Source organism: Hesperophylax consimilis, chromosome 16 (genome assembly GCF_061612785.1).
Source record: "Hesperophylax consimilis isolate HC1 chromosome 16, BYU_Hcon_1.0, whole genome shotgun sequence".
NCBI classification, from domain to species: Eukaryota; Metazoa; Arthropoda; class Insecta; order Trichoptera; family Limnephilidae; genus Hesperophylax; species Hesperophylax consimilis.
The window spans coordinates 19,135,233-19,150,798 of NC_142851.1; the positions used below are offsets into that span (position 1 = coordinate 19,135,233).

Genomic DNA, 15,566 nt, shown 5'->3' on the forward strand with positions numbered 1-15,566 from the left:
AAGGAAGATGATAAAACATATACTATTATTATTTTACAGCAAAGGGGATTCTTCAAAGCTCGATAGTACTGATGAAAATAACGCCGCGAGCTAAAACTCCAGACAGAAAAAAACTATGTAAATTTCATGACGACAGAGTTCACTTTACGAGACATTTGGCTATTTCATACAAATAAACAAATTTAGGTTATAGTTAAAATAATACATAATTGTCTCATAAAAAAACCTTAAAATACAGAGGTTTTCACAATTCAATAGTAACTGGCTCATTACAGTTGCAATTATAACTGCAACTAAAAAAAAATATTAAAGCCATCTGTCAGATTTTTGGACATCAATCAAAAATTTTGTGTCTTAATTTAAATGATTTTGATCACGCAGCCTGAATAAAGTACCTACCCATTCCGGGCGTTTTGTTTGTAAAATTCCCGGTAATATTTCAATGGTCGCAAGCGAAAGCTCAATCATGACAACAGTGTAATTTTAATTGCCGCCATCCCTAAAGCTAGAGCTGCGGATAGGGATCTCTGTTAGCAGACGGACTAATCAATTTATCGCCAGCCTCCCGGGCGACCGTGAAACATCAAATTAATGTTACAGCAGACATGTGCATTTATTAAGACAGCTGTGCAACGCTGTGCAACCTTAGTAGGCATACATTAACCAGAGGTCACGGGTACGAAACCCGGCGCAATTTTTTAATAAATTTTTGCACATAATATAATATACACAATTTTTTCAACCAGGACAAATATTCGCCGGTTACGAATAACTTGAAAACGTAATATGAAATCAAGTCATCTTTTACAAGCGAAAAATGTTGCTGGAGCAATGATGGACTTGGCCAGCAGAAGAATTGCACCCGATGAGCCGGACATCGTGTGATTTCACCGATTCTACAAGAAATTAATATAGAGAGAAAATCTGCATAATTTTTTTTTACTTCGTATTCATAATTTTTCGATCAAGTGTTGACATATAAATTTAGATGTCAGAGCATTTTTTGATTCAACTTATGACTTTCTGCTTTATTTAAACATTACAAAATAATTACAATTTTATTGCGTTTTAAAGATAGAATTGCTTTATCAAACTTTAATGATCAGTTTAAGTAAAGAAAAGAATAACTTCATAGGAATTAATACCTGTCATAAATATTCCGCCGCGAATTATTGGGAAGATATTGACGACATGTTTCGTAAAAAACTAATACATATTGGAAAACCCCTGAAAACTTTATTTTAATGAATTTGTAGAAGTAAATAGGTACTATACTACTAATCTTAGACATATAATAAGGAAGGTACTTCTTAGAGGTAGGTTTCAAAGATAACGTTGATTACTCATAAAAGCGACGCATTCTAGTTATTTTTATAACGTATAAACAGTAATAACAGTTGGAACACGAATGGTATCAGAGTACCTTATCTTGAAACTTACACAGTAATGTTTGTAAAAATCGCAGATTCAACCTTCACACATATATAAACATAAACAGTTTTTTTATACCAGATTCATTGTCACAATTTTTACCCACCGATTAGAAATTACCTAACGGAATTAAGTCAAATTTGATTCTAGCCTTATTATTTTAGGTAAGCACCTTAAGGCGAAGCTTAGTGCCAAATCACTATTTTAATTAATCTTTATAACGAATTGGTATACATTATGAATACCAAAAAATATGCTTTAGATAAATTGAAGGTTTTCCTATCGCTTTGCTTGAGTAGAATACAAATAAAAAATAAATTACTCAATAAAAAATATAAATGTAAACTACTAAAAAAAATGTTTTTACAATAGAAATGTATGAACGCGTAAAGGAAACTACTTTTAAAAAATACAGTATTTTAGCTAAGATTACACAGGCCTGCGACCAAATTGCTTTCTTTAAAATAATGGGTGATTCTTATGTATTTTAGTGCGCTGAGTTCAGAAATGCCCCCAGTTTTTTTTCCAGCACGTAAGAATTTTCCGCAAAATGCATTTTTCTGCGGGATTGCCTACCTTAAGGCGTATATTTATGAAAATCCCGAAAAAAGTTGTTTTTCCTATTCGGCTTTATATTTTTATATCAGAAACTATGAAATATGATAAAAAATAGTATATTTAACAGTATTAGTTGAGATTCGGAACTTCATTCTCTTTGTACAGAAGCAGAGAAAAACAATTTGAGCCAAATTTTTCTCAAGATGGCGAACTTGTATATTGTTCTGATGTTCCCAAGTTGATGTCAATGTTTAACATTCAACATGTGTCAGATGATTAGAGGCTTTTTATTGACTCATCAAAAAGAAGTTTAAAATCAGTTTTGCTACACAACGGCAATAAATATGCTTCTGTACCCGTGGGGCACTCTGTGCATCTAAAAGAAAAGTATGACAACATGGCTTTTATACATGATAAATTGAAATATAAGGAGTTTGGATGGCCTATCTGTGGTGATCTCAAAGTCATCTCTATGGTGCTTGGACAACAAAGTGGCTATACGAAATTCCCCTATTTCCTATGTGAGTGGATAGCCGGGCAAAAGCACAGCACTGGAGCCAAAAAGTGTGGCCAACGAGAACTTTGAAGGTTGGAGAAAAAAATATATTCACTTTGAGTCTTTGGTTGATCCCAAAAAAGTGCTTTTACCCTCACTTCACATCAAGCTTGGACTGATGAAGCAGTTTGTCAAGGCATTGCCAAAAGATGGCGAAACGTTCAAGTACCTTGAAAAGAAATTCCCGGGACTGTCTGAGGCAAAGTTAAAGGAGGGTGTTTTTGTTGGTCCGGACATCCGGAAACTAATGAAAGACAATCAGTTTGAAAAGGTGATTGAAAAAGCTGAGAAAGAGGCGTGGATATCATTTAAAGAAGTTTTGAATAAGTTTTTGGGGAACAATAGGACCCGGATTATGAAGAAATTGTAAATAAAATGTTGAAATGTTTTAAAACCTCGGGGTGCTCCATGAGCTTGAAACTTCACTTTTTGAACTCACATTTGAATTATTTCCCAGAAAACCTTGGTGCCGTAAGTGAAGAGCAAGGCGAGAGGTTCCACCAAGACATCAAAGTAATGGAACGGAGGTATCAAGGACGATGGGATGTGAATATGATGGGAGACTACTGTTGGATGCTCTATAGAGAACTTCCAGACATCCCACACAAACGGAAAAGCTCAAAACGGAGTTTTGAGGGAAAAAGATGTAGATATTATAAAGAACTATAAATCCTTATTGTATATACATATTATTTTTATCAAATTGTATTTAAAAATGTAAATAAACCACTAGTAATATATATTTATTTTTCAAAATGCATTTTTACCTATATGTACTGCTGGTTTTTCATAATTTTCATTTTCATTTTGCGGAAAATCCCTACGTGCTGGAGAAAAACTGAGGGCATATTTGGACTCAGCGCACCAAAATACATACGATTCGCCCATTACGGTGAAAAAAACTATCAAAAAGTGTCAATTTGCAGGCCTGTGTTATCTGTGACAGTTTCACTTGATTAACTTTTTTGCTTTCTTATAAAATTATTTACAAAATAAATAAAAACCAGTTTTTGTTTGAAATCGAACGTTTCTAGACTCCGTTTGTCATGCGATTTTAATGCCTATTACCTACGATATAAGGCATACCAAGAATATAGACATTTTTGGCTTGTAGCTTCCTCTTAAAAAGACATAATATGCCAGTAGATATTCACTTAATCCTTACTTGTCATTTAAAAAAGACCCAGGTGTCAACTTCAGTCACATTATTTAACGTAGTCAAAAAAGTTACATTCAGCGCCATTTTTAATTTTTGATATTTGAACGGTCTCAGTCCGTCACGTTTTGGTACTCAACATTTAATTAATCCACGGCTAACAAAGATAAAATATATTGCCCTTTTTATCGATTTCTTTTATCAACGTGACATATTAGGTGTCTATATTTATACAATAGACTTACCTACCACTGATAGCTTTATTGTAACCTCTCCCTCATTCTCATAAACGACGTATCCAACAGAAAGAGAGAATATAACGGAGCTCTCAACATCAGGACCATAGTTAGGTAAGTAGGTACTAATCTTCATCGTAAAAATTATAATAACAATATAAATTTTAATAGAAATACATTAATTTTATCTGCAGTCCACTGCAACGCAAAGCTTTTTTATTAGGATGGTTGATTGTTTTATCTGCGGGGCGACTGGAGTTAAGAGGAGTAGTCTGAGGCAACACCCACGACATTGCATGACGGCTGCAGCTGCTGTTGACTCTTGTAGGTACATAAATGAACCATCCAGAAGGAACTTTTTTGTCATGAAGCAACTTTTTAAACATTAGAAAGAGATCTTAGCGGTATAAAAAATCATTTATATGGAATAGATATATTATTTAATTAATAAGTAGGACATGGAAGATACTCATTCTCAGGGGAAAATTCAGATAACTTATCCAATATATATTATTATAGTCACTAATCATAGGTTCAATTACCGAATATATTATGGAAACAATTCATAGGTTCAAGTAACGAATATATTATAGTCACTATTCATAGGTTCAAGTGCCGAATATATTATAGTCACTATTCGCACGTTCAAGAACCGAATATGATTGTGAAATACCCCAGTAAAATTATCCTTGTGGAATAACACACTACAAAAGTATTTAAAAATTGAATGAAATTGAAGACCTGATTAACCAGGTACTTCCCCATATCTTTCCCCTCACCACTACCTTTAACCTCACAACATATCCCAATTGGGAATGACGTAGTCCCACTGGCTTTAGGAGCAGTTTATGACTCTTCACATAAAAAACCTTTATTTTACTGTAGCATTGGGCAGTAAGGACTATTGAGCATCCAAAAACATATCATAGCCAAATCCCGGTCCTTCCTCAACAGTACATTTGATAATATATTATCATTATCTAAGACGAAATCGTTAGATTATTATGTTATAAATATTATATTATAAGGTAGTTAAATCCATAACCGGAAATCATCAGGATCCTATCGATTAATCTTCAATAATGATATCATTAAAACACATTATCGTATTTCCAGCGTACTACAACAATACACAAAATAATATATAATCTAAGCCGGAAATGTCACATTAAAAATCAGACACATTTAAATATTTAACAGAAACACATTTAAATATTTAATTGCATATTATTGATACAAAAAAATGAAGAAAGGTAGAAACCAAAATTATCTTTAATGAGTTTGACAAGATAACATCATTGATTGATGATTTGTATTAAATGCATTTTTTTAATGATGAATCGACATAAAAATGCGCAAATAGCAAATCCCGCTGTGCTGAAGCTGTGAAATAATATCCCACGTCATCAAAACGAAATTAACACAAACCGATAACACATTTTATCGCATTTTAGTATTGATTTTTTCTAAGACTTCTCAGAATCTCGTCAGCCGAGGTAAATAATTGATTCCCAAAATCTTGGTCAAAGTCGGATATCCCCATTTAACCGTAAGGTTGGGCAATATTTGAGGTAAATTGATATAGCGAGATACATTGTTACAGGCGTATTGGTCAAAATCAACATGTGGTTTGTGTTCTATTTACATTACAGAGAAGAGACAATTGCGGGAATTAGCGAACAAAATAAATAATAATGGAGAGTGGAAACGGGGAATTCATTCCATTATACCAACAGTAAGTATGAGCCAAATAGATTCATAGGTATCGTACCATCTTTCTTTGCTTGTGCTAGTAGATACAATACGAAATCCCTCAAATAAATTATACATTAATTTGCTTTCATTTTGGACGAGCGACACAAAATTGGCCAAGTCGAGATGTACCACATACCCGGCAGCGAAGATTCATCTCAATTTGAATGAATTTTGGAAATTGGTCAGAAGATTGTGGAAATGTGCCATGGACCCGCTAGCCTGAGGTTTGATCGTTTGATGGAGACAAATCAGTGACCTCAAGAACACGCTTATAAAATTATTAATATATACAATGTAGATAGCAACGGCCGAAACGAACGCGTAATATTTTAGGGTTTAATTTGGACGTGGGCTGTGAGATAAGAGCGGGCAAGGTTATCAAGGGCAAATAGGCATTTTGTTATTGTTATTGTAAAAATTCACTCAGATAAGAAAACAATTAGTTTTCGATCGAATTTCAATAAATGCATCAAGACGTGAAGATCTGTTTGCACATCTAACTAACTACTCTCCAACTTCTTGCAAATTGCACAGTTGTTCAGTTTGAAATTACCAAGTGAACATAACTATGTACATTTAAGTATTTTCCATTTTTCAGTATTGAAATATAATATATAGGCGAGAAAATTGTGTAATTGTGTAGCAGGTAGAAGAATTTTGTAACTTTTCTATTCCAACATTTCGCGCCTTTATTAATTATTTTAGTAACGACTTAAGGGGGGCAAGTGTGTAAGATGTCGTAATATTCAGAATTTTGTAGAATTTAAAAGTACAAACACTGGAGTGCCCTGCGGAACGGAGAGGTCAGACTATGGTAATATGAGATGGCGTACTTGAAAAGTGGGATAAAGTACGTATAACAAGCGAGATTCTACGAAGAATAGAAATATCAATTTACTAGGGGCAAACTGTTGAAAAGCAAAATACTTCTAGTTGATAGGACCCGATTCAATTACAACATTCTAAGGGAAGTGCCTTATAGGGGGGGAAATTTATTTATGTACGATTTTTTCAGATAATATAATATAATAATTTGGTAAGGGTCAACAACTGCACGTTCAACGGGTGAATCAACTAATTTTCTATTATACAATATGTTTTTTTTAAATAAGTTTTACTGTTATTTGTATAGCGCCGCTTTTGTGAGATATCACCTTAGGGGCGATTTACAGTTGATGCAGGTATTACAAAAAAAAAATATTAAAAAAATAAAGTGAAGTTAAGTTAAGTAAAATGAAGTTCCGGAACAGGTGACACGAAGATAGAAGATGGAGATTCTGCAGCAAGATCCTAGGTGATCTTATCATTGTTATAAAATCAGGTAACATTTGTACTCCGTGTTTTTATAGAAGAAAAATATGACATCATGAAATATTTATTGATAATTACAATGAACACAAATAAATAGTAATGTGCGCACAGTGTGGTTTTTCCGTGGACTCCTATAAAAATATTATTACTTAAAAATAATCATACATATGTATATAATTATCCATAGATGGATCAACAAACGTCGATTCGAATGTATACGTTTTAATGTACGTACGTGGTTATTCGCACAATTGATAAATCGATCTTCAAACATTAAACATAAACGCCTCGGCTCGGCTCGGTTCTGACGTCATAAAATCCGACCGGCAAGAGGTCTGCGACGAGACTGACAACTATATGACGTCATCTGATCTAAAATCCCATAACGCTACTTAATACTTCAAAATCTATTTTTTATTTTTTTCAAATTGGAATATTGCTAAATCATTGTTAACAACAAGGCTCACTGTCATTTTATATAAAATAAAAACGGTCAAAAGAGGTAAAAATATTGATTTCTTCTTGAATTGCCACCTCTCTAGTCCCTGGCAGAGTCTAGTGTCCTACTACTTTAGCTCTAGAGTCAATAATATTCAGAGCAGACCAAATGATTTAAAATACACCTTTGCACGAACACTCCAGACACGATTATTTAACAATCTGAATATTCTAATTTGGTCCCGAACCCAGGTGTCCCTGGACCATGAGTCACTTGCCTCCGGCTGGGTTTATTATACCCACCTACCGGGCAATTGGTGATACAGCTAGGTTTTTACCTGGATGAAACTTAGGTGCTAACAAAAAACTACAAAGACCGTAGGTTTCATCAGGTACATTTGGTCTAGTACTAGGTACTCAAAAAATATGAACCAAAGAGTAGTTATTGTTAAATTGCATTATTTTTATTGTTAAAATCGAATTTAATTCACTGTTAAAAACTCTTGAGAAATAAGGTTTCAATTGAACATTTAAATAATTATTATTTTGCATAATACATACAGGGTGTCAAGGGATATAGTTGACTTATTTTTTTTTTGTATTTCAAAGAATATTTACATTGGATGATATATTTTGAATGTTATTTCAACCGCCATGCTAGGGATGTGTTATAGCGGGTGAAAAACTGGTGGGTTTAACCAGTGATTCCTGACATTATGTGGAGTTCAAAATTTGAATGAAATTTTGGTCTCCCGTGAAATTTTCAACAAAAAACATAGAAAATCAGTAGGAATTGGACAGTTAGAGTCAATGTGAGGGGTTTGGCGGTTATTCGGCTCAGTGACCAGTGACGACATGTGGAAGACTTTGAAATAAATATTTGTAATGATTTTGAAAAAAATAATTTATTTTGAAAAAACATAAAAGTCACCGAGGACCAAAATTTCATTTACATTTTTTAGTCCAAATATTATCAGGAATCACTGATTAAAGTAAGTGAAGTAAGTCCCCTAATAATTAATAATTATTAGACAACGAAAATCAAACAAAAATACAGGCTAATCTTCGCCATTTTGTAATATTTTTGTGTAAATACAATAGGTTTATATGAATTTTAGCAAGCTATAAATATGTATAATATTAAATTATTTTAGCAAACATTTAATTAAAATTAAATTGAATTAATATTAATTTATTTTTTATGGTTAATAAGTTAGTTTTATATTTATATTTGCACAATCTATGGCTTTGTTTCTTTATAAAAAATTACAGTTTTATCCAGAGATTTATTAATTTTTAGTAATTTTATTTCGAGTAATTTGTATTTTGACTATATGATATTTCTAAAAATCACCCCATTCACCACCCCTTAGCAGAATTTTGATCCTTCTTGATGAAATTTTGCACACTTGACGCTCAAAATAAGAGGATCATTACTGTCTCCATCTGAATTCGAGATAAGAGATAATATAAGAGGAATATTACAGCCTACATTCGATTTCGAAAAACTCTGCACAGCGCCCGGGCAACGCCGGGGACTTCAGTTAGTACATTCTAAAAGTCAGCTGGCCATTGCGTTAACTTCTCTAGTTGCGCTAACTAACTCTTTTTCTTTTGGATGTTTGCCAGTGGTACCAGAATCATTGATAAATTACAACAGCAATGGCCTACCGTGTTTTAAAATAGAATGCAACGCTTCGCAATTATAACTGACATTTAATATTATATTCGTCAACATCGCATGAACTTACTCATCAAATTTTGAACAATTAAAATATTATGAAGCAGAAATCTGTCGGATTCTTTGATGCCGCCAAAACACTTGAACACTAAGCTCTGGCGTCATGAAAATTGCACAGTTTTTTTCAGTGTGGAATTTCTAGGCAATTGCAATTATTTTAAGCTCTCATCGCTATTCCTATCACAAACTATGGAGCTTTGAAAAAAAAAGTAAACGATAGGTAAGTATACATATTTTTCACACATTTTTTCAGCATTAATTTGGGGGGAATAAATTAATATCAGAATACATTGTTTGTATATTACTATATAAAGTAAATGGATTTAAATATATATTTTTTTAAATTTGTATTTAGAATAAAAAGCAGGTTGGATAGTCTTTGGGATTATTTAAAATATTAGTTTTCTGCACTTCTTAGAATTGTCAACTATGTGTGGATAAACATAAGCTCTAATAAAAAAATCGTATATTTTTTGTTTAACATATTATTTATTAATTTAGTACTATAACCGCTATTGATTGCATTTTTTTTATTCATATTTAATTTTGAGTTAAAATTATTCAAAGATTAGGGAACATTAACTAATCTACTAAGCATAGTATAAAAAGCTGATATATTTTTAGCAAATGGATGGTTCGGTGTTTTTCGGTGTATGTTAAATTCATATTTCTTTTCGACAAAGTAAAAATTCAATTTCCATAAATGTATGCTTCTATTTCCTTATCATTTATTATAGCCTATTTTTGAGCTGAGGAATAAATTAAATGAAATGTGGAATATACAGAGCGAAAAAATGCAAATACGAAGAAAAGTCCAGGGATTGGTTAAAGTGATAATTAAGTTAATTTTAAAGTGACAGTGAAACTTCGTTACCAAACAATCCATTAATGAATAAATAACAATCAAACCAACCAACACAATTTTATTAATATCTACAAAATATTCTTAACTTCAAAACGTTAAAAAATTACAAATTTCAATAGTATTATTCATATGCAATCAAATGGCAACATTGATAACGACGATAAAGTTAAACATTAAAATTAAACACTTATTGATAAACTGCAATCACACATTGCAGTAAAAATCATATCTTTTAAATATTTGAAAATTGAAGAAACTTAATTTACAATTAAGAAAATTACATGACCTTATTTTTAATAATTAAGAGTTGTAGTAAATGGCAACACTGTTAACTGATTAATAAAATACACCACACATACTATCGCACAAAAACTACTACAATGCCATAAGTCAACATATCAAAAGGAAAAATTTAATTATAGTGATTATCTATGGGTTGCAGTGTCCATCGTGTCTGATGACATGAGACATCTGCCCTGATGATCACCACTGTTACTCTGTCCGAAATGTTCCGTTGGAGAAGAAGGAAGCGCAACAAGGCATTATAATCACAATAATACTTTTGGCCGTGAAAATCTCAAATTATGTCTGGGAAAATGGACTATGAAGTTTTGCATCTTCTCTACCTATATTGATTCAGAAACATGAATTATATGTGTTCCAAAATTTGAATTAATAACGTTATATTATAGTGTTAAGAGCTGTATTATACAACGTACAGCGTATTCCAAGATACTTTGGACAGGTTGCTCGCCAAACTGAGAACTCGAACCTGGAAAGCTCATGGCCACTGGCAAAGTGGAAGGTTAGAGAAGCTGAGGAAGATCACCGATGCGATGGACTGATTGAGGGCCACAGACATTGCTGACGGAACGTCAGTGTTCATGGTTCTCCATACTCCATGTATTGCTGAACGGCGAGGAGTGGACGAGTTTGGGGGAGATTCCGTTCCTATTTAAGGATAAGGAATTGACCTTAACCTTAAAATGAACTAGTTTTTCGTTAGCCGGGACGGTACAACGGATAAGTAATTGTCCTTAACCTTAAAATGAACTAGTTTTTCGCTAGCCGGGACGGTTCAACGGATAAGTAATTGTCCTTAACCTTAAAATGAGTTTTTCGTTAACTGCGATTCCAGTTCTCTATGATGATAACGGAAAAGTCGTTAATTTGAATGTTAAGGACAATAAATTCATCAAACTTAAGTAGAAACGGAATTGCCCGGTTCATCAGAACAATTGGAGTGGACTGCGATTTAACCGCGTTTCCAGTTCTCTCGGATGACAGCGAAAAAGTCGTTAATTTTAAGGTTAAGGACAATTCCTTATTCTGTTAAGAATAGAATTTGTTTTATGTACATCCTATAGACATTGTAGTTCTAAATAATCCTGTAATGAACTTAATTAATTTTCGTCTTTTATTTATTTTAATATGATTAATATGACACCTTCAATTACACCAAAATAAAAGCTTCACAAAATAAATATTTTTCTTTCGTTTTACGAGCTATATTTTCTTATAAATTTCAATATTTTTAAATCTTATTATGTTGTCTTCTTGGAGGTATTACAGTCACAAGGAAGAAATACGTAATTAGTTTTATTTTGGCTATACTACACATGTACAAACTGATAACATATAAACTGTCGAGTTCCCGAAAATAAATAAATTAAGTATAAACGAAATCTCTCCTCAGATTGAAATATTGTCTGTTTGTACCTGCTGACAAACTGCCAAAGCAGTTTAGCAGGTTTAAATGGTAAAATAAAAAATAAAAATAAATTAAAGAAAGAAATTCATCGGGACTATTGGAGTGGGGGTAACGATACATATAACAAGGAGGCAATAACTCGAGAAGAAGATTTTATACATTTTGACTTATGACAGTGTAGTTGCGGGGGTGCGTTATTGCATACGTCTACCGAATAGCCATAAAGTCTCACTTCATAATCCGAAGTGAAAACGCAATGATGCCAATGAACATTGCACAATGCCGAATTGCATTGCCAACTTTAAGTCTTCCTGGTAGCCTTACTCTTAACCTAACTCAATCCAAAAGCAGTCAACGCCCCGAGATACAAAAATTATCGTATCGAATTACAAGAAAGATGGAAGAGCATTATATCGCCCAAATTGAGTGCCACTTGGATTATGGAGATGGGAGGATGCAGCATCATTGCAAAATAAAATAGGCATTTATTATATGAAAAATGAGGTATAGGATTAATTTTTATTTATCTATATTATTATTTATATTAGTACAGGACCGAGTGACCAATAACAAATACTGCAGAAAACACAATCAACTCACGGTGTACGTAAACAATTTTGTTTTATTAGGTATACAGGTGCAACTAGAGCAGATTGCTCGCTATACTGGTGTGATAAAAGATGTAACCCACAAAACTTCAGAAGGGAATTATTTTTTTTATTTTATTTCAAATGGTCTAAAAAATTCTAGCAGTCGCTATAAAATTTGGAACAGGGCCGAACATTCCAACAATTCACAGATAGCATGCGGTCTGATAATTTATTTTTCAAAGTAACAATTATTGACTGTAGTAATCGTCATAATTTTCATTAGTTACTACTAGTTGACAGTTTCTGGTGTCATGTTTCCATAAATTTGGTTATAAACTTTAAAACATCATATGCTATGTATAAATTACCCACTTATAATGTATGCGCAAGTAATTTTAAGCAGCTCACACCTTTCAGAATGTCATCACAACCTGAAAGAACTCTCAAATTATCCATACTCACCCACATTTGGGCACAGGTAATAATGATATTTTTCATCAACATTTCACACATCATCGACGCTAGAACCCTTAGAAAGTTTTGATCACGTTCAAGAAACGCCTCCACTTCTGTTAGTCTTGTACTGTTCTCCTCCGATGCCATATGTCTAAAGCTGTGGTGTTTGCGTTCAAACAATCCAGCCACATAAGGCTGAAAAGGCATTTTTTAACACAAATAAAATGTTATGAATTATACCTGTAAATAAATACTCGTATAAACAGTATTTATTTACAAACTAGTGATTACAACATATGTGTTCTAAATTATTTGCTCACTGCGTTAGAAACACATCGTCCATATTTTGAGATTTTACATCTTTTCAGTAAACTGTACTTCTCCCAGTTCTCACAGGTGCCGTTAGCGGAGATTTACACCCCCATGATTGTATCCGCCATCTTGAATTGAAATTGTTAACAACAAAAAACACGCTTTGTTGATAAAAATACAACCCTCATAAAAATATTAGTATGTAAACTGAGCCACGGCCAAGTACAAAAAAACGGAAAGGATGCATTCAGGGGTTGAGAACCTTTTAACAACTAAAATCAATGATGAATATTTTTAGCAAAATTTTTAGTACTACGGAGTAATATAAACTACGTAATTCTTCTCTTAAATGTCCAGTATTTGGTAGCCATAATGGTATAAGTACTAGTAAGTATATTTGGGGTTGTTATTATCTTTCATTAATATTTAAAACTTTCTAAGTCAGGTAGTGGAAGATCGCACACAAGATAGTTATCAACGAAACATTGAGCTTGCATTGTGAAAGTTTTAAGGAATGTGATAAAATGATAATAAGTGCATTTTTCGTCACTGCAAAATCAAAGGAGATTGTTCTGTTAACATCCTTTTAAGTGTTCAAACCGAGAACCATTTCTTAGAATACATTTTTAGTAATCTGTGAGGTATCCTCATATTTCTCATTAGCCCCAAAACCTCACCGGACTTTGGCCATTTCTTAATTTAGTATTTTAATCCATCATTTTTATCAGCCCTCCCTAAACAACCTAAATATAAGATTCAATCGAAGATCTTAGCAATAAATCGGAAAACTATAGAATGTGAAACCCTTTTGCGACCTATACAAGAATTTGGTGATCGGTGGACCGGCCGTTAAAATTATAGGTGCATAATTAAAGGGTTGCTTTATATAAAGTTTCGTGAACATTGGTGCAATCTACACAAATAAAAAAGTAAATGATCGTTTTTTTTGTTATTTGTTTTTGGAGTGTTATGCCGTGTTGCGCTAACTCTTTCTTTAGCCAACGTTTCGGACAGCATTGCAGTGTCCATCATCAGGGCAGATGTGACACTGCAATGCTGTCTGAAACGTTGGCTAAAGGAGTTAGCGCAACACGGCATAACACCCCAAAAACAAATAACAAAAATACTTTTGGCCGTGAAAATCTTAAATCATAAATGTTCGTTTGTTCAAAACCTTAAATCTCCGAAAGTCCTTCAAATGACCTCTAGAAGTGGGATTTACTTTGATTTTCAAAATTCCAAGTGACTGTGGAAAGGATTCAGACAAGCGATAAATTATTTCACTAACCTTTGGAATGCAGAGGTCCCGCGAAATGATTCCTCCGTAGTGTAACTAGGGTAAAAATCCTACAAACCGAATTATATTACCGATTACAGATTTCCCATTGGATACGTCAGCGCTCAACAGATACAAATTATTAGTATCCGATGGGTACTATTAGCCATTGAGATGTCAATTAATAATTCTATATTTGAAATGCATACTTCTTTTGTTTAAATTTTTGACAGATATCGTAATTTTCTAAGTTTACTAAGGGTGTTCATTCGAAAGGTAAATTTCTGATCGTCCTGAGTCAAATATATTTTTTTACAAATACTTTCAGCTTCACAACTATAATATCCCGTGATTTAACTAACTAACCATCACGACGTTTCCCCAAAGGAGTGGGCAAAGAGGACGGACCGCCAAACAACTCAGTCTTTGCATACATTCCTTGCTTCAGTCACATTCGTACATCATAATAATAATAATAATAATTGGATAATTTGTATAGCGCCGTTTTTGTGAAAAATCACCTCAAGGGCGCTGTACAATTTATTTCCTAGGATCTACATTTGTTATTTAGACCAACTGTGCCAGCACGAGGTTCGTCATCCGTTCAGGCATGTGTCTGCCGCCAATATAGCGCTGACATGTATCTGCTGCCAATAAAGAGCGCTGACACAACATCCTCACATAGACAACAAACCTTGGCAGCACCGCTGTGACGCTCGACGAAGACAGAAGATGGAGACTCTGCTGCAAGAGTCCTAGGTAGCGAAGGAACTGTACCAGCTGCTGCAGGGAGAGAGACTACCCCGTCCACCAACTGTGCCAGCACGAGGCTCGTCATCCGTTCAGGCATGTGTCCGCCGCTAATATAGCGCTGACATGTATCTGCTGCCAATAAAGAGCGCCGACACAATATCCTCACATAGATAACAGACCTTGGCAGCACCGCTGTGCAAAATCACCTCATCCTAGTTTACCTTAGTCTCTCCAGTCACCTCCCAGCCTTTCATGCCACCTAGTGCATCCTCTCGACCCTTTCAGACTCCTTCCTGGCTCCAATACATTATTTCTATTGTCGTGATCCGACGATTTCACACCTCTGTCTCAGACCCTTAGGGCTCGCTTATCGCAGGCTATCATAAGCAAAATCTTGAACCAAAGTCAAAGTGAAGTTTAT

The 15,566-nt window shown here is 33.7% G+C and overlaps 1 protein-coding gene across 1 annotated transcript in view; it reads right to left on the reverse strand.

Moving 5' to 3' along the window:
• The window catches only part of pnt (ETS transcription factor pointed), a 324,499-nt gene that overhangs the window by 291,751 nt on the left and 17,182 nt on the right, over positions 1-15,566 (reverse strand). The gene's annotated exons all lie outside the window — the stretch shown is intronic.